At 44.5% G+C, this 24,887-nt stretch overlaps 1 protein-coding gene across 5 annotated transcripts in view; it reads right to left on the bottom strand.

The window, feature by feature from the left end:
- Window positions 1–24,887, bottom strand: part of LOC107996812 (zeta-sarcoglycan) — a 209,665-nt gene that overhangs the window by 140,054 nt on the left and 44,724 nt on the right. The window lies entirely within an intron of this gene.

The raw sequence follows: 24,887 nt of genomic DNA, 5'->3' as shown, positions 1-24,887 counted from the left end.
TATACAAAATATTTATCAGAAGTTGTGCAAGGAATGTACTTGATATTCAACGGAGCGATGCTGTTATTAAACGGACGTTTTTACACCGCACTCCGCCGCGCTTCTTTCTACTCTTCCCTCCCCCACCCCGAGATAAACCTTGACGATGCTAATAAAAAGATAATAAATACTTGAGCGTAAAACTTGAGAGAGAAAAGTTCACCTCGCTTCAAGGGACTCGTCCAAGATGGCGAGGAACCCCCTCCTCCCCCTCTTGCTCGCTTGATACCTGCAATTTTTCAGCAGCGAGGATTTTTTCGCTCGCGATCTAACCCTCGATAAGATTTATTAACATTTATCACGATGCTTGGGCGTCGATCGAATCGTACCCGCCAAATATCCGTCTTTCTCCTATATTTGAGAAACTGAATCATCGTAAACGCAAATCTCCATTGCAACAGTAGTAAGATGCAACAACTCTTCTTTTTCTCTTCTCCGAGAAAGATTAAATTATACATTTAAGTATTATATTCCAGTTGGCCGATCCCCGAGCAAATTTTCCACGAGAAATCGATCCCTTAATAATCTATTATCCGGCGCAAGTTAAATAGACTCGATCTGCCGCGCCAACCCCCCTCTTCCATTAGTCCCACCCCTGGTTTAATCGATCCGGGCATTGGTTTCGATTTAATCGTAAATTCACGCCTATCTGCCCTCGCCTTCCCGCCGATCTTTCTTCATCCTGGAAAAAATCGAGACGCCTCGATCGTCTCCCCTCCCCCTTCGACCAAATATTCCAACGATCGAATATATTACGATCGGCGGGTGTCGTAAATTATACGCAATGCTGTCCGATTCCAAGTTCCGCGGCTATCGCGGTGCAGTGGATGGAGGGGAAAGGGGTCGAAGAGGCGGGACAATCGGTCGAAATCGCAACAAATTAACCGCGTTAATCACCACGCGGTTGAACCAGACTTTTCCCAGAAGCGTTTCCAACCGGCACCGGATGGCCACCGATCCGCTGTTCCCGACGGAAGCGAAATTATTGACCCGCAAGCGGCTTTTTACATCTATTCCAAAACGGTGAATAGACGTGGAGGAGGGGGCGGAGGCCGGTGTCGCGTTGAAATTTTCAAGTTTACACGGTGGAACAAGTGCGTGCGGTCGCGTCGATCGGTGAAAATCGTTCAAAACTGTACGCCACGGTTATCGTTCATTATTTTTATCGTCTATTTCTCTTTCCTCCACTTTTCCCCTCGCGGTTGTTTCGATACACGTATATATGTTTCGGCCTTCCCTTCCATTTTTTCCCTTCTTTTTTTCATTCCACGTAACACGAATGTTTGCAAAAAAGAGAAAAGAAAAGAGAGATATTCCTATATTAAATTCCGATATAAATATAATGGAGAATAGAAAGAAAAAGGGGGGGGATGAAAAATTTGGCGAAAAAGAGGGATGCCAATTTTCGAGAGATTGACAGTCGTAAGAACCTCATCTTCGTGCATAAAATATGAAAAAACACGCGTAACGATGCTTCCTTTTCGAAGCATCCTTTTCGCTTATACCTGCTTTCGCGTATATCATAATGCAGCGTATATATTATGAACCACGGATGGAAATTCGTCACTCGGTTGTTTAACCGTTTTACCCCTCGGCGCTAAGTAGAGGCGTGCCACTGATGGCGTTCCATCGAGGCGTTCGCCGGTTTCGCTAATGGGCCGGCTACATCAGACGCGCTTTGCACTTGCATCGTTCCCGCCATTTTAATATTTCACGGCCCATACCGCTCGACACGACACGGGACGACTTGACGCAAAATCGACGCTCCCCGTTCGCGGTCCACGCGGCGCGGTGCAGCATCGGCAAATTATTGGCAAGCTGGCGCGGCTTACCGTGCTTACGGGTCAACATCGATAAAATTAACCATTACACGGCTGCACTTAGCCTGTTGTTCCGTTCTTTTCTTTCTTCTTCTATTGGGAAGGGAAAAGTGACTCGTTTTGGAAGATTATATATCGCGAAGCAAATAATCGAGAGTACAATCGAGAGTATTCGGGATATTAAGTTAAGAACGGGGTAAAGTAATTTGTCGCAACGAAGAACGAGTTTACACAAGGAAACATTGATCGAGTTTTAATTTCGCTTGATATAAGGTATTTTTTTAAGATACTATATTTTTTGTTTTACATCTACATGACTCGAGGCCAATTCAACGCCTATCATCAACGCCCATTTTTTATTATCAATATTCAAAGTGGACAAGTTATTGGACTACCCCGTATAATCCCGTTGCAAAAAGCGAGATAACAAGAAATAATGAAACAGGCATGGTAAAAAGCAAGTTTCGAATAGCAGGCTTTATTTACAATCGATATTTCACTCGCGTTGGCGGTGTTATTGGTAAGCACGTGAAGCACGAATAAAATAAGCATAAAAGTCGTCTCGATATTTAAATAACAAGAAAAAAAAAAAAGAACCCACAATAGCGGAACAAATAGAAGGAACATCGAAATAAAGAAATCCAACATTGGCCCTTTAAACGCGTCGAGTAATCGGGCGAAATCGTAAGCTTAATAAAACGTTAATAAAACCTTGAACGGAAACAAGTAAATTTTTCCACGTACGAAAAATACGTGTATAATATATCCACAGATAAAAGATAGCTCTTTCTTTCTGGGCTAGCTAAAAATGTCTCGATTTCTTTTCGCTTCGTTTCGTATTGGAATATCGTGGGACAAGGGATCGGCGAAGAAGCGGGTGGTGGTTCGACTCGCGTCGCGATGACGCCACGAGACGGCACTCGAAGAATGGCGGTGCTCGAGAAATGGGTAGGGAGGGAGGAGGAGGGGGAGGGAACATCCCGTCGCTTCGTCGTTTGACCGTAAAGCTGGAATCGAAGAATGCGCCACTCCATCAGCAGTAAACTTTTGCGTACTTTCCAACACTGGAAATAGCTCGGTACCACTCGGTACATCCAGCACCGATCCCTTGTGTGTGCCTTGCTGCACAACTTACAGTCCTATTCCTCCCCCTCGCGACCGCTATTATCACTCTGTTGATTTAAACGTGTATACGTGTGTGGATAAAAGTGAAGATACGTGTATTTGTGTGTGTGAGTAAGTAAGAATAAACGTGTCTTTGAAAGGGTAGAAAGATCGAACGTGATGGTATGGAGGAGAAAGGAAAGGAAGGGGAAGTGATGGAGAGGGGAGTAAGGTGGATATATCGATAATCGATTTTCACGAAATCGAGTGACAGACGCGATACTGCTTTATTACTTTAGAGCGCATACGTATATACGTATATATATATATATATGTATCATTCAATCGCCTAATTTATCATGTCATAATCCATACGTATTTTACACGCCTCCTTCTTTCCTCGAGACATATCGCGACAAATCGTATCCGCGCGAATCAACTTTCATTCGAGTTCCGTTTAATAGGGTGAATTTTACTCGTGCTTCTTTTCCCTTTTTTATTCCTCCTCTCGTGCTCTCTCCGCTCCTGCTCGCCTCCCTCTCTCCCTTCTCTCCCCCTTCGAGTTAAAAACCTGTTTGCGAATTTCTCGAGTCTCGAGTTAGTTCTAAAAGGGTGTACCTTTTTAACTCCCTTCATCTCCGAGTAAGAAGGAACAAAAATACACTTGAAAGGGAGACGGAGATGGTGAAAATTTCTTCCCGGAAAAAGCTAAGAAACATCATCCGCGAGGAAGGAACAGTTGTAAAAGAGGCGACCAGAAAGAAAAATCAAACTGCCCTTCAGCAGAGATGACGCGTCAACCGTCCAATCATTGTTACTCGTTTTAAAACGAAATATAATGGAATTACGAAGCACGCACATCTCTATCGATCCCTTGCTTCTAATATTCCGAAGTAGATAGTTCTTCTTCCTCTCGACGAGGAAAGAGAAAGAAACAGTTTCTTAACCGGGGAAATTCAGTTTGCGGAATTCACTCGACGTAGAGCAGACGGTTTGGTGAGAGCGACTCGCAGCCGGAAGCGAATCAAAGAGACGGAACACACCGTTGCATAAGTAATGCGCATCGTTTGCGGATCGTGATGCAAACTGGCGCACCGATATGTCGCTCGTATCCAGAGCTCGCAGGTCCGCGAAATGACTCGACTTCCCGAGATCATCCCGATCCCGCCTTCTCCTATCTCGCCTGTCTTTCCTCCGAGAGATTTCGCGAGAATAAAATGGCGATTCGTCTCTTCTTTAATGTTCAATTTTTCGCTTTTCGAAACACAAATTTGTACGATATAAAGTTTCGGGATAACGTAACGCTATGATTACAAATTCACATTTTTTTAATAATAACGAAAGGACAATTTCTTCAAAATTCTTGTATAGATAGGTTTCTTGTATAGATACGACTTTTCTCCGACCAGAAAAATAGACGCGAACGAACCGAGGCGACGTTTCCTAAATTTCTTTCACATACATTCTTTCGTTCCCTCTCTTCCTCTCCCGACAATTCCATCCCGAAGAAACCCTACCGATCCAATCTTCGTCCTCGGGCGACGAAAACGGGTTTAAGATCGCGATAGAGAGAGAGAGAGAGAAGGGGCGTCGATTCGATTCGAAGCGACGCAATAATGCACCGAAAGGAATATGATAAAAGTAGCGGAGGGAGGGAGAAACGAGTGAAGTATCGGCGGGTCGAAGCGAGAAACAATTGTTCCGCGTATAATCCTCGATACACCGTAAATTTCGTCCCACACAGTCTATATCCACGTTGTTGCACGATCGAACGGCCGACATAATAACACCGGGACCGGTGGCCGTAAATTTACCATCCTGGGATAGCCAAGCGTCGGTTAAACCTCTATTGGTATTCTCTTCGGTTGCTAGAAATGGCAACCCCTCTCTTATTCCCTCACACACACACACACATATACAAAATCTGATTCCGCCTCCACTCTCTCTCTCTCTACACTTCCCTCCACTCTCCTGAGATTCGTATTTTCGCCGGTTAATCAGAGGCAGGGAAAAGGGAAGGGTGTTGTCCCCGATTAGCCGAACTCGTGCAACGTATCCTTCCAGGATGGAAAATTTGTCGTCGGGGTCGCGAGAGGCGTGCAAGCGGAACGGTAAATCGTGAAAGGGGGATAAACGACGCGCGCCTCTATTTGTCTGGCGCGCGAATCAATTTGTAAACCGACCGACGACGAAAATGCTCTCCTCCCACCCTCCTCCTCCCGCCCTCGTGTCACGAGCGGCGCAATCAATCTCGATTCCGTGGATTGATTAAACATCGATTGTGCAAAGTTTTTCTTCTCCCCTCCCCGGTTTTGTATTAAATATTCAATGGCTGGCGAGTCGAAAACCGAAACGGATTCGTATACGTAGAGGCGTTGCTCCGACTCGAAGGCTCTCGAAGCGGCCGGGGTTTCTTGCGCCGAGAAACTTGGCGCGAGTCTATCGCCCCTCCTCCTCTTTGTTCGCGAGACGACGACGACTGACGTCGTTTGATTTCGTGGGGAAGGGAGAGAAGAGAGAGAGAGAGACGAATCGATCGATCGATCGTCCAAGCGGGGGAAACGAGACTTCCTTCCCTTTAAACGTCTGGTCGAATTTTGCCTTTGATCGAGCCACGGATAAATTCGTCGTTAAGGATATACGCGCGATCGTATCCTAATGGAAAATGGTAACGGTGATGTATTTTGAAACGTCGAGAGATGTACAAAAGGGGGGAGAGAACAATACGAATTCGTTACGAAAATGGACAATTTTCCGCTTTTCGAATTCCATTGTAACATCGCAAAGCAATTAATTAAATGCGAATCATTTCACTGTAAATACACCATGTTGTTTCAACTTCCCGTATGTATATATATATATATATACGTTTGTATATACGCGCGCATTTCGATAATATGAAATTTTTATCCCGGCTACGTAAAAAGTTGGCTGGAACAAATATATTTTCCGATACGCGAATACGCGATTTGTTGAAAATTTTCCATTTATTTTTTTTTCTTTTTTCCTATCGTTTGTGATCAATTCGCGGAACGAAACAAGCTCCTTGGAGATCGATCGGGATGGGATCCAATCGAGGGTCGTGGAACGGATGGTGACAAGTCGGGGAGGGATCTGTTGGTTCGGACGAGAGATTTTCGATGAGCCATCGATCGAGTGAATGCTAAGCAGAGTAACGGATACTAAAGACGCCGCGTGGAAATCCCAAAGTGATCGGGAATCGTCTTTGGAGGACTCTGGAGGACTTTGGACCCGCTCGGCCAGATAATGCCGGGCCGCGTCGCGTCGCCACGGTTGGAGAATCCCTTGGCCAACTTCTTGCTACGAACCCTCTTTCTCGCCATGAATTCCCAAAATTGCTGGCATTACCGCGGGGACAAAGACACGCGGCCGACCGAAGTTTCGATTTCCGGCCAACGGAATCGGAATCGGAAGACGCGAGACGACGATCTTTTCCAATTAAGAATCTCGAGCATTCTCGTATTATGTAATTTATCACGACTGACAATCATTTCTTGCCGTTGAAATATCGTTAATTGTGCTCGAGCAAAGAGCTTTTGGAATAACTTTTAGATAGAATATTTCCATCTATGCCAAAACACTTTTAAAAATAATTGAGAGATTTAAATTGCTTTAAATTACGGAGGAATATATTTCAGAATAAATGTGGAATAAGAAATCTCGATACGACTTCCGGTTATATCGTCCTGTAAAGGAAAGAGTGATTTTTCATCGTTTATCTCAAACACTATAAAATTCCTATTAAAATTAGGGAAACTTTAAACTTGCTTATAACTTCCAAGATAACAACTTTCGGTTATCGAACGAGAGAAGCGTTAGAAGATCTTCAAAAAGAATAATTTTCGATCGTTTATTTATTCACTGACTTGTTTCACTGACCTATCTTAAATTCCAAACAAGTGACAGATGCGATTTCTGGAAAAATCTAGTAAAGGAGGAACGTTTTTATTTCGACAAGCAATCAAGATACAAAGTGATTTAATCAATGTAGATTCCTTCTACATTCTGGCGAAATTTCAACGAGGAAATTTTTCGTCTCCTTTCCAAAAAACCAAACTTTTACCGCGGATCGTGCGCACGTATAGTATATCGTGCGATAATATTAATCGATAAATTATTGCATTTCGACATTAACACGCCTCGACGTTTAATTGTCAGGTTTCGTGACAAGGAGCGTTACACGAATGAACGAAGACTTTGAAGAATGGCGGAACCGTTTCGAAAATAATCCGACGTAGGTTTCATGTAGCAGAGACCTCGATGCTCGACCTCGTGACCTTTTTCGAAATATATCGCCGGAATAAGAGCGTGACGACTGCTAAAACTACGCGATACGCGTGTATTTGGGGAGATGTGGTGATTTCCACGATCGATGCGCTGGATCGATGTGGAAATCCGATAGCAACAACGGTTCCAGCGGTCGAAAAAACGCAGAGGGAGGCAACGAAATATGTATAAAGCTCGTGTGACATTGATATCGAGTTTCTAATTACTCTTAATTTCTCTGATCGCTCGATACTCGCTTGATAAATGCGCCATTCCCGACTTTGGATATTAATATAAATCAGCCTGACTATAGGAAATGTGTTAAAACCGATTTTCCAACTACGTGGAAGGAGGAGGAAACCGACTTTGTCTCTCTCTCTCTCGCTTCGAGCATTGAAAATTCCATGAATTATCAAACCGCGGACATATAAATATAAAATAACGAGTTGGCGATGCACGTTGTACGAGGGGGTGGTTGAAACGTAAAGTCTGTCGCAATGATGCATCGCCGTAATGAAACCGCGAGGTGACAAGTCCCTCTTCCTCCCTGCCATCCTTTTCGAACTCTCTCTCTTTCTCTCTCTCTCTCTCTCTCTCTTGCCGTTACATCCTCCGTCGCGATCTCGAACGACGTTTCTGGACGTTTCGCGCGCTCTATGTGTCTTATAAATCATGGTTTACCCTTGTTACCGCAACAATGCGTCTCGAGGAATACGAGAAACCAATCGAATCCGCCGATTCCGGAACGGAAGTGCGGGAATTTCGCTGGCGGAACGTCGAAACTCGATGTCGATGACATATTAAAATATTACACGGTCGATTTATCTCGCTCCTATACATTTGATTAATTTTTTAAGGTGGCGGTGACCGACTCGTCGCGATTAATCAAACGGCTTCGAATTCTATTATTTATCCGCTGAAAGTTGTGAAAATTGTTCGACAACAAGATATTCGATGCAGTTTACAGCCGCGTTAATGAAGCGCCCTCCGAATCTCGAACTACTCGACTTAGGGAAGGCCGAACTTAGGGAATGGTTTCGACGGTACCTGGTCGCGTTGTTAAGAGTTGGAGGCAGCATCGAATCACCGGAAACGACCGACCTCTGTGAAGACAGGGGCGCGCACAAAGGGCATGGAGGGGAGGAGAGAGGGAGGGAGAGATCTGGGGTAAGGGGCTCATGCATATGCCACAATCTCATTTGACTGCATAATAGCATTTCGACCCGGTGGGATCGGCCGTGTCAACAACAAGTTACATATTTTTTTTTTCTTTTTTTTTCTCTTTCGACTCTCTGCGCGCCACTCTTCTCCACGATCTCTTGTCTAAGAAGATCTCTGTTTTAATCTCCGCCGACGATTGGTTCGAGCTCCACGATTTTTCCATAACAAATTTGATCCCAATGTGGTCATTCGATACAAGTTTAAAGATCGAAACGTCCGTTTTTTGGAACAGTTATGAGAGAAATCGAATAGAATCGAATTGAAGAATTATAGATAATTCGGTCAATTTCGAATCGATGATTTGAATTATTATATATAGAAGATGATACGTATCTATTTTTCACGATTGTTTAAATATTTTCGCGATAAGTTTTTCAATACAAGCAATCCACGCACGAACGATTTTCATCATTCATTTCGCGACTCATCGCTCGGGAAAAAAAATTGTAAAAAAAAATTAAAAAACCTACGAGACGATATACCATGTATACGTATATATTTCTGGAAGCACATATGTACTTGAATTAAAATGGAATCGATTGTTACTATTTATAGAGAATTTTCATATTCGATTCTCAACGAATGCGATGCCCCGTTTTAAAAAAGTTATCGAAGTTCAATTTCCACGAATGTTTGCGCCCGAATGGATCGGACGCATCGAGCACTTACCGCGCGTTTCAAAATACGCGATTGTTTCAGAAGGAGGAAGAGGAGGAGGAGAAAAAGTTCCCCCCCTCTCGTGGAATTAGACAAAAGCAATACCGAGTAATGCGCCTATAAATTCTTAATACAAATCGTTTGCGCTTGCTACGATCGAATAACTCCTTCTCCTTCCTCCTCTCCTCGTTCGTCGCCACGTCCACATCGCACAGTTTAAACCGTATTTCGTCATTTCGTTATTGAATTTACGTGTAGCGAAAACGACACGGCCAGACCAATTCGCCAAATTTTATTTTACACCGGCTCGTATAATTTTTAATTTAACTACGAGTATAAAAATCGTGTAAAAAAAAAAAAAAACAAGCGCCGTTGTTCTTTCTAGCGTTTTAAAACTTTTTTTCTATTTTTTGGGGAGGGGAGGGGAAATTTAAAACAATCGCTCGCATTAAAATTTGTTCGATGTCGAAGCGATGGCCAAGCGAGCTCGATATTTGCCTCGACCGCGAAAATTGTTGGACGCCGTTTCCTTTCTCAGTGAAATTAATTAAGCTCCAGGGAACGCGCGACACGTGAAAAGATATCGAAAGAACAGAGATACGCGGCATTGGATCTCTTGGTCCTCGAAGCTTCTTTCTACGCACGAAAGAAAGGAAACGAGGGGAAACGAGGTCACTCTCGGCCGGGCTGCGACTTTGGTTCTTTTTTCCTTTTCCCTTCGCCGTTTTAATAATCCCGTTACCAGTCCTTTCTATTAAAAAAAAAAAAAAAAGAACGTCGATAAAATTTCGATCGATTCCACGTTGGACGTCGAGGAAAGTTTGAAAAGGTTTATTTTTATATCTGATCAAAGACCGACTCTGTCTCCCCGTGTTGACGGAAGAACGATTTGCATCAGTCAACAGGAAGACGTTATCCTCGTCCCTTCCTCGCGGCAAACCAAATTGTCAAACTGGAGGAAGGGAGAGGGGGTAATTTTAATTCCGTATTACGTATACGTTCCGCAGAGGAGGATTTACGAGAGAAATAATCTTTCGCAAGATTACGTATAGAGCATCGTCGTAACAAGAAAATTCTTCACGATGATTTTCCTCGCGAAACGTATGGGTTGGATAAAAGCTCTACGCGCAGCTTAACACTTATTAGATGATCGGTGTGTGACGTTTAACAGATTTCAATACATAAGCAGTTTACAGAGGGTTGCTGGTTCAGATTCCATTTGTTCCGCCTGTCACTTCATGACGCATGTCCCATCCAGCTCGACGTTCGCTCCACGTTACTTTCCGTAACGTATTACAACCCTTTATGTGTTACACGTATTACGGGCGATCGCGTGTGCGAGAATTCGCGTCGATGGTTGGCGCGAAATATCGCTGGAAATTTTTCTCGCCAATCCCTTTTTCCACGATGTCGATTGCCGGAACAAGGAATGGAGGAAGAAAATACGGGGAATACGTGACGGATAAGAAAAAACGGTGATTTAGCCGGGGATCGGAGGAGGAAATCGGGAGGAAATTTGGGGCACGCGATTCCTGGCGATGACGCGCGGCAACGTCATGAAATTTCGAAGATATTCGATTGGGGACGTCGGGTGATACCGACCTCCTCAACATCCCTCGTAACATAAACAAGGCTTGCTTCCACAGTCCCTCAGGGCCCTTCCGCAAATCCGAGGAGGCGGGGAAGGGGGGGAGAGAGAGGCGAGCGAGTTTACCGGACGCGAGTCCTCCTCAAACATCGTTAATTAACCTCGCTACACGGCCGGTGTTCAAATAACCTTTCACACTGATTAACTCGTGGTTCCAAGTTTGCAGTCCAGCTACCAGAATTCCGCCTCCATTCTTCCGCCTCTCTTCTTCTCGCCGCTGGGTCGCTAATCGAGAGTAATCGCGTTCCGATTCGAGTTTCGAAAGGGGTTAAAAGGTGAATCGTAAACGAAGCACGGGGGAGAGAGGCATCGTGATGGAGAGGAGCGTTTCGCTTATCTCACGATCGCTCGAGAAAGCGATCCTCCGCGTGCTCAAGTCGCAGCTCGCCGTCTAGGGAGGAGGAGATTGCATATCTTCGCTGCACAACATTCTGCGAGCAAATCCCTCGACGGGGTGGCGTTAATAACGTAGCTCGGCAACGCGGTACGTATGGTTTTTCCATCCTATCCATCCTATTCGCCCCTCCTCGATCTCTCTTCCCCTTCGTTTCGCCTGCCCCTCCCAGGCTTCCTCCTCCGCCTCCTTCCTTTTCCTCCACCGGTACACACCGCATATCAGGACGCGAGTGCGGACTCGACGGCCACGTAGCTAATTATCCCCAAGAGCGCACGACCCTGAAGGTGATCTATTCGCGGTAGGAAATTTCTCCGAGTGAGAGAAAGTGCCGGGTAGAGGAGAGGTGAAGCAGAAGTGAGAAAGAGAGAGGGAGGAAGGGAGAGGGAATGAAGGAGATACTCGTTTTCACGGAATGCAAATGAGAGGTGGAAGAAGGGAATGGCGAGGTCGTCTCTGTCCGACGACTGTTCTCTCAGAGGAGAGAAGAGCTCTCCTGCCCCCTCCCCGGTTGGAACGGCTCCACGACGACGGGGGCCGAGGGAGGAATGAGAGATGTAAGGTAATTAAAGCGAACGTGCACCACCTTGTAGGAGATTTAAAAGCTCGTAACTTTTTATGATTTACATTCCTTTCATTTAGTCGCACGTTCCTACGGATAGACTTCTGCCTCCTCCACTTCCTCCTCGTCTCCCACCCTCCACCACTTTGCAATCTCGAGATTACGCGCGACAAGTTTGCCGGCCGTTACGAAACGCCACTTCCCCACTCGAGATCTTTCCATTCTCGACGCTTCTCGATTAACCTTCCCTCCCCCTTCACGAGAATCACGAGATCGATTCGAATATATTCGTCGATTCAATTCGATCGTTCGTTCAAAACGATTCCTTCTCCACACAGAGGGAAGAGTAATTCTCTCTCGGACTTTTATTTATTTATTTATTTTCTTCTCAGGATCGAGAGGATAAAAGGGAATAATTCATTCTCCGTTCCGCGTAACGTTATTCAATTCCGCGTCCCAAATTGTCCGCGTCTCCGACGTATAAATAGGCGCTTATTGCAACGCTTAATCGCGACATCAGGCAACTAACGTCGCCAACCAGATTCGTCGTAACTTGGAAGTTTACCAACGGTGACGGTTGCATCGTCGTCAGCTCTCGCCTCTCTCTCTCTCTCTCTGTATCGCTTCTTCCACCAATATACACGGATGGCAAGTTGAGGCGAAGCCTAGCAATGATTTGCACCACGCCTCCTCTCTCTCTCTCTCTCTCTCCTCTCCGTAACTGGGATTAATCATGAGCACGCTATGCGGCTAGAAACTTGGGCTAAGACGAGGGTATCGAGTTGTATTATATTATATGGCCATACACAGATAAATCTCCCTCCCTCTCTCTCTCTCTCTGTTCGCATAACACAACGATACGGATACGAAATTAGGCGAGACTAACTTCGGATGCCAACTTGCCGCTTCCGACCTTGTCTTTTCTACTCTCTCCATAGAAATCCCTCGGTCGGCTCCACGAACCGAGGCCGACCAGAGACGTCTGTTCAAAGACAATAGGAATATTAGAGATGCTCTCTGAACACGGTTCGCGCAGTTATCGATTAACTCGAGCGTGGGCTAGCTGACAATAAGCCGGCGTGGAACAGTGGCTGGGATATGTGCTCGATCGGCGATTCACAGTATTACCGCGTGCTCTCTCCGTGTAAATGATCGTGTTAACGAATTTATCGTCTTCGAAACTGGCGAACGGTTAAACGCACGGCCAGGGATCGGTGTTTACGCTCTCTCTCTCTGTCCCGTTCCTCGAGGAACGAACCACCGCGTGGGAGAAATCCTCGATGGAGGGATGACCACCGAGGCAAATCCGCGAGAAACGTCAGCCGCAATAACGATCCTTGAAAATTTAATTTTCCATTTCCATCCTGGCTGGAAACACGCTCCTCTCGCGGCTTTGCCGAATTTCTATGACCGATTCCATTTTGCCTACGATTCCCCCCTAATTTTCCCGTGCATTCCCCCCTTCTTTTTAGAAAAAAAAAAGAGAGAAAGAAGAACGATCAATCGATTTCGATTTCCATTTCTCTCTGAATCTACATGAATACAATAATATACACGGTTATTTTTTAATATCGAGGATAAGATTCGTTTTCGATATATATATATATATACATCTTTTATTATATTAACGTTCGGGCGAAAGCTGATTTAAGTGCAAATGAGCGAACACTCGATGGAAAGCGAAATTTACGGTCGCGTAACGACGAGAAGAGAGGTGAGCAAGAGAGGAAGGATGATAAAAGAAAAATAGGGGGCCACGGGAAGGGATGGATTTGTCGCGGGAGAGGATCGCGTCTTTCCATCCGTCATTAAAATATGCATCGATATGCACGCTGCCCTCCCCCTCCACCAATCGCGAATCCGTTTTTCCAATTTCCCGCGAGCCGTGTCTACGAAGATTTACGCGCGACACCGGCTCGCCCCGTAAATTCGAGGAGGGAGGGAGCGGGGGGAATGGTAAAGAATGGAGTTAACCTCGAATACGTCCGTTACGCGGATATTGTCGGCAATCTTGTCGTGACTTATCGTGGCCGATTAAAAAATTCTGGCGCGAGAAACTCGACTTGTCGATAATTCATATAATGTAACGTTCTAACCGAGAAGGAGGGGGGAAGAGGAGGGATTTTTATCAACAGAGACGCGGGTATATCGGCTCGACCATTTTTATGCACCCTTTCTTCTTTCCCCCGCGAATATCTGCACGATAGATATTATCGTAATACAAATAGGCCAAGATATAAATATCCTTCCTTCGTTTTGGGTGCAGAAAAGTTCGAATAATAAGAGAAACACACATTTCGAACATCCAGTTCAACCAGCATCCCTCTCCATAGCAATACACGCTTCGATCGAACGTTTTGTCGAAATTAATTAGTTTCCCTGCACGAACAATTTCCGAATTCGCGGCCTCGAAACGAAATTCTGAATAATCAATTTACAATTCACGAGCAGATTCCTTTTTCTCATAATTGAGATTTCCCGATCTCACCCGCGATATCTTCTCGCGCTTCACCCCGTATTTAATTTCGACCCCCGGCAAAAAATCGAGGAGAGGAGGAAGAGGAGAGGGAACATCTGCTTCGAGGGAAAATTCGAATACGCGCGATTCGAATTTCGGTTCTTCTTAGTTTCCTTCGTTCGAGATATTCATCCGCGATGACGTGATTCAATGGTGTTCCTTTTTTCTTTTTTCTTCACCTCGTCCATTACGAGATGAGAAATATCCATGGGTTTATCATGTCCCGGCGTAATTTCCTTCGGTAGGATCCGGTATTACGGTACCCGTTGTTAGACAAACTTATCTTATTATCGAGTTGCCCTCTCCTAATTCGATTGGATCGATTGGAAAAGTAGTATGAAACGAGAGTAGCCGCCTTAAGAGCATTGGCTCGATAAATAAAGGAATTTCATACTTAGACCGGAGAGAGAGAGAGAAAGGGAGCGATACCGCGCAGATATGCTATCGAATAAACGACAAATGACGGGAACTCTCTGGCTCTCGGGGCGAACAATTTATCCCCAAGTAGTAACGAAAAACCATTTCGACGATTGGACGTATGAACGTTGACCGGGTTTCGTCCCGAGTTCATCCAACTTCCATTAAATATTTGCCGTATCGCGTTCCTTTCCGCGAAATAAGAACCGACACTGCTCTTTTCTGTAAAGCCTCTGTGAACAAGTTGCGCACGAATGTACCGGGTTGGCCGGTAATTCATTGTACAAACGAGATCAAGGGAGATTCTATGGCACGAGATAAAAGGGGGGGAAATACGAGACTCGTTCTCCGCTGAATCGATCGGCTAATTCTTAATCGGAGACGAAGAAGAGTAAAATCTTATCGGTTGAAAGGAATCAAGATTTTTCAAAAAAAAAAAATCGAGAACCTTTATTTCGTTCGAACCGATCTATCCGGTGGAAAAGGAATAAAATATTTGAAAAAGAATTTAATTGCAATTTTTAAATATACAATTATTGTCGATACGCACGTAAAATAGAGATGAAGAGAATAAAAGAAAGAGACTAATTTGCCAATGCAACGTTGGAATCTAAACTCATCTCACATCTGTTACGTATCCAACAAAGAGGAAAGAGAATAACGATCTAATTGCAAGATAGAAGAGGGGAAAGCGAGCACGCGTTTGCGCGTGCAAATATACCGAGGTTCAAGAGTAAAACGCCGGTAAATTTAATCTTGATTTAATTTCGTCAAATCGTCGTCGCAGTCGCAATTTCCCTGATATCGCTGAATAATTGGACGCTCTGTACAAACATTAGGAGGTGGAATGACCGGGGCGGGCGCCCTATATACACCCCGCGGGACTACGGAGACATGCCAATATTTAATTTTAATTCCTCTTCTTCTTCCGTAAAATCGGGGAGTCACTGATTCATGGCTTCGTTAAATCGATCGGGAAGATAAATTCGGAGCGACTGAGGAAGGGGGTCATGCCGAAATGAATCATGCACGTCGAAATCTCGTTTATCGATTTTATCCTCGACCTTCGCGCCGCATTTCCTGCGCTTTTCGTCTAATAGAGGACTTTTAAAGATCGGCTAATTTGCATCTGTTCGCAAGAACGTACAAAAAAGTAGACAGCTCAAGTTCGGAGTAACGTAATTCCAAAAAAAAAAAAAAGGATTCTCCATCGTCGAATGTTCGTTCTCGAAATAAGATATTGCAAAATTTCTAGAAATTTACTTTCTAAAAATTATTATTAAACGGACAAACAGTCTCTCGAATGTACTCAGACATCCAATTGGCAAGCGATACGTTGTTGCTTCGATTTCAAACCGACGATATATCATTAGTCAGTCTCTTGCTTTTAACCTAAGAGTGTTATTCCATCGCGAGAATATATATATATATATATAAAGTTCTCGAACGAATGTGAGGGCGTGACCACCACTGTGCACGACGACATCATCTCGAGTCCGCGTCAGAATTGAAAAATCTCGATAATCAAGAGACGGGACACCGCGAGAAATCCGTGCGGCACACGGATCTAGTTTCTATCTGCTGACCCCGCTTCCCTCGCCATCTTTGTCGAACGTAAGAGGCGAAAAGGGGGGCTATATTACCGCCCAGCTTAAAGCAACCCCCTATACCATCGGCGTAATCCCAATCTTCTCTCCTTTCCGTCTGCCTGTCAGCCGGGTTAACCGACCGGCGAATTAATTAAACTTCTATTTACGATATCGATGAATCAGCGATATTCCGGGGAGAGCGTCTGCCCGCCGCCCGGTTACCAATGCTTAAGGAGCAACGTAATAAATTTTCAAAAAGTGCTCCGCCCAAGTGCTTACCTTTCCTTTTCCCTCCCCCAGGGTTGTCCGTTCCTCCTCTCCCCCGATTATGAAGGGGGAACAAGATCCTTGTTCCCCCGGATATAATAGAAAAGACCGAATGTAACAAGATGGATGAAGGGAGGATGGATGGATGGATGGATGGATGGATGAAATACGAATATTCATATCGAGAGGAGATCTTCCACGCGTACCGCGATTAATGTCAATGAAAATAGGGGAGGAGGGGGTTAAAAAAGGTTACTCTCGAAGCAAAGCGAAATAATTCGTATTGTGACACACGAATACTTATATCGAAGGAGAGAGGGGGGATGAATTCCTTCTGCCTTCAACTCGATTTAATATCAATAAAAATCATTTTTTAATCCTCTAAGCCGATTCAAGGCGCCACTGTCGAAGTTTCGAGGGAATTGGAGCTCCCCGTGAAAATGAAAATAGGGGGGCAAAAAAGTTACTCTCGAAGCAAAGTAAAATAATTCGTATCGTGACACACGAATATTTATATCGAAGGAGAGAGGGAGGGATGAATTCAAGGCGCCACTGTCGAAGTTTCGAGGGAGCTCGAGCTTCTTTAGATGGGATCTCCCCTCCCCTCGATCCCTGCCCGCGAATTTTAATATATAAATACGGCGGCCGTGTAACGAGGGTGGTAACCACAGACGAAATAACGCGGGGGAGCGACTATTAATCACGGCTGGCCGGCGTACGACCGCGGCAAACGAGAACTGCAGGTATTTCGGAACGGAATATGCGCCATGACCTGAGGGATTCCGTCAGACAGGGTGCAACCATTGATCGGTGATATTTACATTTCGAAAATGGAGAGAGAGGGAAGACCGAATGGATCTTGCCATCGAAGGCGTCTTGATTTCTCATCGCGAAGATTAAGAATTTAATCGACGAACGTACGAAAAAGTAAAATTAAACGGAAAGGAGAGGGAAGAGGAGAGGAAAAAATTATTCCAACGTTCGTACGTGAGTTTGGAAAATCCGTGAGATTCGAGAGGGAAATTCGTGAGGCAAAACGGTTTAATATCGAAAAACGCTGAATCGATAACACGGTCCACGTGCATTCCACGATTGACGATAATAACAATAACGAATTTCCGATCCGGGCTAGAAGCACAGCTAGATAGATCATCCTCGTGAAATATCGCGAACTGTAATTTATTTCCACGATCGTTGAACGTTTCGTTGTTCCAACGAGGAAATAAGGGATCAATGGGGAAAAATTTGTATCCGTTGGTCGAATCGGCAACTGAATCACCGATGTGTGTGTATATATATACCGGTTAAGAAGAAGGAAAAGCGCGGAATTTAACTTGAAAAGATGAAGAGAAGAGAGAGAGAGAGAGAGTGAGAGAAGATGGAGGGGGGAGAAAGGAGAAGAATTCCCCGCGGAGGGAACAAAGTGCGCTCAAGGGAACAAAGAAAGAAAGGGGAAACAAGAGGTAATGTTTAATGTCTGGTACCCTCTTAATAAAATCCCTCGCGCTCCAAGAAATATCGTGAATAGGAGGTTCCGCGAGGTTGCGGGGGCTTAATGGGGGGAAACGAACGGGGACAAACATTGCCGAACATTTTACTCGTAGCGAACGAATTATTAACTCGTTCGTAGACCGCGGCCGACGATTAATCGACGCGAAAGGGGACCGACGCCGAGGACCCCGACCACGATGAAGGCCAGCCTGAAAACCCGACGTCCGTGTAATTCCATTGAAAACGTCTCGATGTCGTCGACATGTCTGTGTCTGTGTGCGCGCGCGTAACAGGAGAGAAGGGAACCGAAATGTAGGGAAGAGATAGAAATTTAGAAGAGAGAAAAAAATCTCCTCTCATCGTCCACTTTTTCCTAGACGCTTTCTCGCGTTGTATAATAAAAATTAGCACTCGCACGAACGTCGATATCACATTCCCCCACCGAGAATAGGTAGATACGCGATGGAAAATAAACAAATGGAATTCCCTCCCCTTTCCAATCCCATCGGGGCGTGTCGCGACGGTTACACCGCCAACTTTTTGTATATTCATAAATTCACCTGTTTCGCATCTGGTTCGATGTATAACCCGAATAGTATATAGCTTTATACACACACACATATATATATATATATCCGAGCGTCAAAGTTGCAACCCCTATGATCGCTTGTTTCCAAAAGTCAAACTACTATTAAGTTTTTTCTTCGCTCTCTCTGTTCTTCGCGAGGGACAATACCGAGAGTGAGCACGAAGGGGTTACATTTTACCCCCTCCCTCCTGCCCCGAAATAACGTCGGTGGGACATGGACAGAGCCGCCGATTCGATCTGGCACGCACACGTGCGTATATCCCCCTTCGTTTCTACGCGATGGTTCCTACCTCTAATAATATACCGGGTGTCCGTAAAATCCGCGAACCGCAACCACCGCACGATCCGACACACGTGACGCGCAACTCGCATTCGGCCAGCTGGAGTGTGTGCCGGGCCAAACCACCGAACGCTCGTTCTGTCCGGCTAATTTACTTTTTGTATTTTCCGTTTAAATTGACCGACCATGCCCGATAGCTGCTCTCTCTCTCTCGCTCCACTCCGCTCTCCCATCTCCCTTCCACGCATGGTCGAAAACCTCGTTCTCCATTCGCGGCCAGCGAAGCTTCACTAACCGTGAATGCCAATCTCCTCGTCCACCGCGAGGCGATATCTTTTTTTTTCCCCTTTCTTTCTCTCTCTCTCTCTGTGTCGTCCTTTCTCTCCATTCGTTCATCCGTCCCTCTTTTTTTCCGTTACGTCGCTCTCTCTCTCTCTCTTTCCCTGTCCATCGACAACCCTGTCGCCCGTTTCCGCTCAAATTTTCCGTGGCAGACGTAATCGTTCCCTCCCTCCTCCCCGTTCGGAAAAATCAGCCGCGACTCCCTTTGCCCTTTGATGGAATCGGCCTACCCCGTCTCCCGAACGAAAAAACAGGAAACGCGGCCGCTGTTCCGAATCGACTTCCGAATAAAGTACGAACCCCCCGTCCGCTTTTTCCCTCCCCATCGAGCAGACAGATGTTACGCGTTGTTTACCGGTTTATCCATCCTACGAAAATCGGGTGAAATCGGGCGAAAGATTATACGGCGAAATTGGTGAAAATGGGAAATATAACGTAATATAGGTAATATAGGTTCCTTGTCGAGGAGGATAACGCGGTTGGAGGTGGCGCGGATTTTAAATTTTCTATCTTTTTGTTTTTTTTTTTCCTCCCTCTTCGATTCATTCCGAATGAAAAAAGGCATCGCGGGCAAATTTGCGCGCCCGCTTTATGACTCTTACTTTGTGATTCGGCCGATTCGATTTCCAGCGTACCCGGGCAAGTGAAACGCGATTATATTTATTGGAAATGGGAATTTGTTTGGAGAAAGAAACCTTTGTCGCTTGTCTGTCCCATTAATGCTTTGCGAAGTTTGGTTTCTTTTCTGGAAATTGATTGTTCGTAATATCGGAATTCTTAAGTAACATTATAATCGTAATATTACGATTCAAAGTGGAATAATTAGCCTCGAAAGGATCGGTTTAGATCGGATCAATTGGTTATCGTCCAATGAAAAAAATAGAGAAATAGAGAAGAGCGAGATGAAACTATAAGATTTATCACGATTAAGCGAATTCTATGTAAGTTTAGAGAAGTGAAAAAGTCTGTATCGAACGTCGTTATTAATATATTAATTCGATGAAACGGTGAAATGTTTTTTAAAAGAAAATTTATCGATCAATTTCCCATTATATTTTATCCAATTCCTCCATTTTCCAATAATCATCGCGTTGGTCGATTACTTATTTTAAACTAGCTAACTAACTATTGCGTATTATTGCAATAACGTTATACAGTTCCATTAGCGCGATGATTAATCTGTAATTCTACAATTCCTACATGAACCGCAAGCAGGATTTACAACAAAGATTAAATCATGCCTAGAATGCATTTAATTAAGATAGGTTTAATTGTAGAACGCAATATCGCGCGATAATTAACTAGTTCGTTTCAAATCGATCGGTGCAGTTTTATGAATACGTAAAAAAAAAAAAAAGAGAGAGAAAGGAAAAAAAAATAAAGCGGAGGGGTATATAACGTTCCTTTCATTCTTGTGATTTTTCCACACTCGGAACGCGGAAAATTCTTTGCGCCAGAATTGATGCATGCGATCTGTTGTTAAATCGAATGAAAAATATCATTTCTCGTACAATGGGTCAGTCGAGGCGTCACACCTAACTGAACTATAACTATATCCATATCCTGTCTTTCCAATCGTTTTTTTTCTTATGTAAATTGAAAAAAAAATAAAAACGATCGAAACAGGCATAAAAGTTGATACGTAAAACTTTAATTGCTTTTACATCTGTTTCAACCCTTTCCAAAGAGAAGTATATTATAACACCTTGTGTTTATCATTTAAAATTAGTCTTACGATAATTTCTTACCAATCGACTTTCCTTCTTCATTATTTTCTCCTCAAATCCCTCGATTCGATGATAAACGCGTACTTCAATCGCTCATAACTCGATCAATATTTTTCGCGCCTCAATTTTTGCGTTTGTTTCGGCCTCCGGGATCCTCCAAAGATGTTCCACGGATATATAACGTATATATAATATACATATATACGTTATAGAGCCAATATTTGAAGCAATTTGAAGGAAACAAAATGGACGGCTAATTATTAATCGGCAACGTTTTATTAATAGCCCGTTAACCGCGGTCGCAACTTTCGTAAATGAGGCCACCGATTTGGAAAGAGGGGAGGGGGAGAAACGATTGCAAAATTTGCCACGCTAACGTATACATTTGCGGCGGGCAGCGAGCCCGTCAGTTGTAAAATGCTAAACAAACCGAGGGTGTCCGTTCAAATAACGTGCGCCGACCAACGTCACTAAATAACCGCTCGAACAAGCAGCCCGCCCTTGTTTTCCACCCCAAAAACCGTTCGACTTTTCCAGCCTGCCTCTATACCCTTCCCCCCCCCCTCCCCGCCCGACGTCTATTTTCCCGGATTTCTGAATTAACGCCGAGCCCCCAACGTTGAAACGTTATTTTGCTTGCCCCCAACATATGAATCCATTCTAAACGCTAATTTTACATCCGCTTTTGTTCCCACGAATTTTACAATGACACGTGTTTCCATATATATATTTTTCCGCCTCGTCATCTGTTTTTTTTTACTTTTTATTATTCCTTTTTTTTCAATATTTCGCCAGTTTTTTTCTGTTTTTTTTTTTTTGTTTTTTCCAGAGCGAAGGGGGGAGAGGCACAGAAGAATAGAAATACATTATTCGCGGAACGAATTAACGGTGTCGGGGGAGGATTAGATTTTGTTTAGAAAATTATTTATCCCCGCGCTTTGATTTGGAGAGAGGCCGAAGAGGTGAAATTATCTCTATTTGATAATTAAGCTTGAAGAAATGGAACGAGAGATGGTTACTTAATATCGTTGCGAGCGCGATTGATTTTGTATGGAAGGTCGATTATTATATAATAAGTAAACTTTTCCATCTGGAACAATCGAATATATATGATAAAACGATTTTCGAACGTTCGCATTCATTGCACGTTGTATTGTGCGTTACTGAAGAATAAAGCGCGGAAAGTAGAATTTTTTTTTTTAAATATAATTAATCCTGTTCCGCAATGTAAATATTTCTACTGTGCTTGGTATTCTGTGATTTCGTATTCGAGACAGAGGGCAGAGACAATAGACGTAAGATTTAATTTAAATACGTGATTCGTTCGATGTTCCGATAATTAGTTCTTGGGAGAAGTGACGTTTGAATAATCGGAGTTTGGGTTAAGCAACGTTGAGATAATCGACGTTCCATCGTATTGCCTCCTTCGAACAGTTCGATAAAGGAGGACACTCTGTCCTTACAGAGAAGGGGAGATTGATGAAATACGTATCCCGAATAGAACAAACGATCCAACAACGCTTGATTAACTCTCTGCTATATCACGGATCGCGCAAGTATAGAAATCCTCATCCTTTAATAAATAAGATAATACAGGATCCTCCAACAAACCTCCTAGAAAATCTATAGATCCTAAAAATCCTGGCACCTTTATCTCTATTAAAATACACACGCTACTAAAATAATTTCGCAAAAAATTAATTACGTCGAGATATTTTAAAAAGTCCAAAAATCGAATATTTGTGCAGGATACAGATCTTTATAAACAAATACAAAAAATCCAACGACAGCATTTCCATGATACATACGAAAGAAGAACTATCCTTCCTTTCCTTTCTCGAGAAAAAAATTGTCAAACCCCAGGAAATCGCGTTTAACATACGATTAATCCACAATCTCGATCAACACCTTTCCTGAGAGCGAGACGCGCGCGCGTGGCAATTGGGGGCACGAGCTAAAACGCGGTACGTGATTCCATTTTGTTTAGCCGAGTCCCTGCTCTTTCTCTCTCTCTATCAAAGTTTCCGGCCGCGCCAGACTGTACCAGTTCGCCGGCGAAACTGAAACTTAACGTATCACAAAGTTGTCGAGGAAATCCGGCAAGAAGGGAGCCCTCCCTGTTCGTTCCGCTTTCTTCGGCTCCTGCTGGGACGGAGCCACCACCACGAGTGAAGATAGCTACTTTGGAGAGAAGGTCTCGAAACAGAGAAGAGGACGGGAAACGAGGAAGGGGAAGAAAAGAAAAGAAAAGGAAAGGAAAGGAAAGGAAAAAAAGGAGGGGCAAAGGTTACCGAGGTACACACTCGCGTCTCGCGCCGGGATCCTAGAACGTGACTGGACTCGTGACACGCACGCCCTTCCAAAGAGTTAGCAACGAGCATCCTTCTTGGATCGCTTTGACACCGTGCTCAACGACCCTCGTCGCCTCCCAGAGGTACAAACTCGCCGTGGTTTCTCCTTATCTCGTAACTTCACGTCGGTTTTCGGTGTCGACCCTCCTCCTCCTCCTCCCTTTAAATCCAACATTTACGATCCAACTTTTCTCCCGGCCCGTTTATCACAATTATTATTATTATTATTATTATTATTATTATTATTATCGTCATCATCATCACGGTGCTCGAGAAAGAGATATTTTTCGAAGATCTAAGTTATTAGTCGCAATGTCGATCGTTGTTCGGATCAAAGAGGATAGGGTTTCCAGATCTAGCGAAATGATTGTTTTACGGTTACTTCGCAACGGTTTCACGCGTTCGAACGTATTACTTTCGCCGGGATTGGACACAACTTGTCCAATCGTGGTCTAGAATATAGATCCTTGAATCTAGATCTTGAACTCTAGTTTCCGTTCTAAATGCAAACGCGGCTCGAGCAAGCAGCGGTCGGTCGTTGGCGAATTATTTCTCTTCCACCGAGCTCGCCGCCCTCCCTCCTCTTCCTTCCCTTACCTTTTCCAAGTTTGTTCGCCAAGCGAGGCAAGAAACGAGCATCGCTTTTCGAGAGCACGATTCTCGTCCCCTCGAGAGAATTTCCACGAGAGATTACCGCCATTGAGAGATAAAGATGGAACAATTGAGAACGAGGGGGAGAGAGAGAGAGAAGTCATTCTTCCCACCATCTACGTTTAATATTCGATCGTATGGAACGCGACGAGCTTTGACAAAAGTCCTCCCCCGTTTCGTTCGTAGACGCACACTCACACGCGCGCGCGGGTAGACTCTTCTCATCTCGCGTTTGAAAGACGCGAAGAAAAGGGGGAGGAAAAGAAGGATTCCACCTCTCCCTCTATTTGTCATATCTCTTTGTTTCACGACGTTTAATGTTTGCGCTCGTCCGGCAGATCCTCCCCCTTCCTCTTTTATTCCCATCGATCAAGCTCTCCCTCGAACCTCTCCACCCTGTCCAAAGATAAATCCAGATTTATTTACGATCCCTCCGTTCAAAAGGTCAACACGGGCGCGAATGTCCCCCTCTCTCCTCTCCTTGTCGCAGAGGAGGGCAAGGAGGAGGAGGAGGAGGCGAGATTGTATAATACGACTGACCTTATTCGCGGGCTAACCTTTCCAACCGGCTTAACCCCGCCGAGGACACATCCCACGGGACGCAAAGTCGCGACTGCATCCCGAATCCTAATCTTGGTTAGCTGACAGAAGCCATCCAAGAAGGCGATATTTCGTCGCAACGGGGATACCCGACCATCCAGCGTTCCCTTCTCCGCGTTTATTTATGGGGCCGCCGTATAATATTCAGAACGCGTGATCGCTACGACACACAGCACCCCCTCGCCCCTCCCTGTGCTTCTTACTCGACGACATTTAACCACACATCGACGATTGTGGAAACGCTCGAGGATAAACTACGATATTTCGCTTCCTTCCTCCTCCCTGTCATCGCCAAGGAAAAGAGGGGAGGAAAAAGATGGCTCGATCCTCGTT

The sequence above is a fragment of the Apis cerana genome, linkage group LG2, assembly GCF_029169275.1.
Source record: "Apis cerana isolate GH-2021 linkage group LG2, AcerK_1.0, whole genome shotgun sequence".
Lineage (NCBI taxonomy): Eukaryota > Metazoa > Arthropoda > Insecta > Hymenoptera > Apidae > Apis > Apis cerana.
This window is presented reverse-complemented; position numbering and strand designations above follow the sequence as displayed.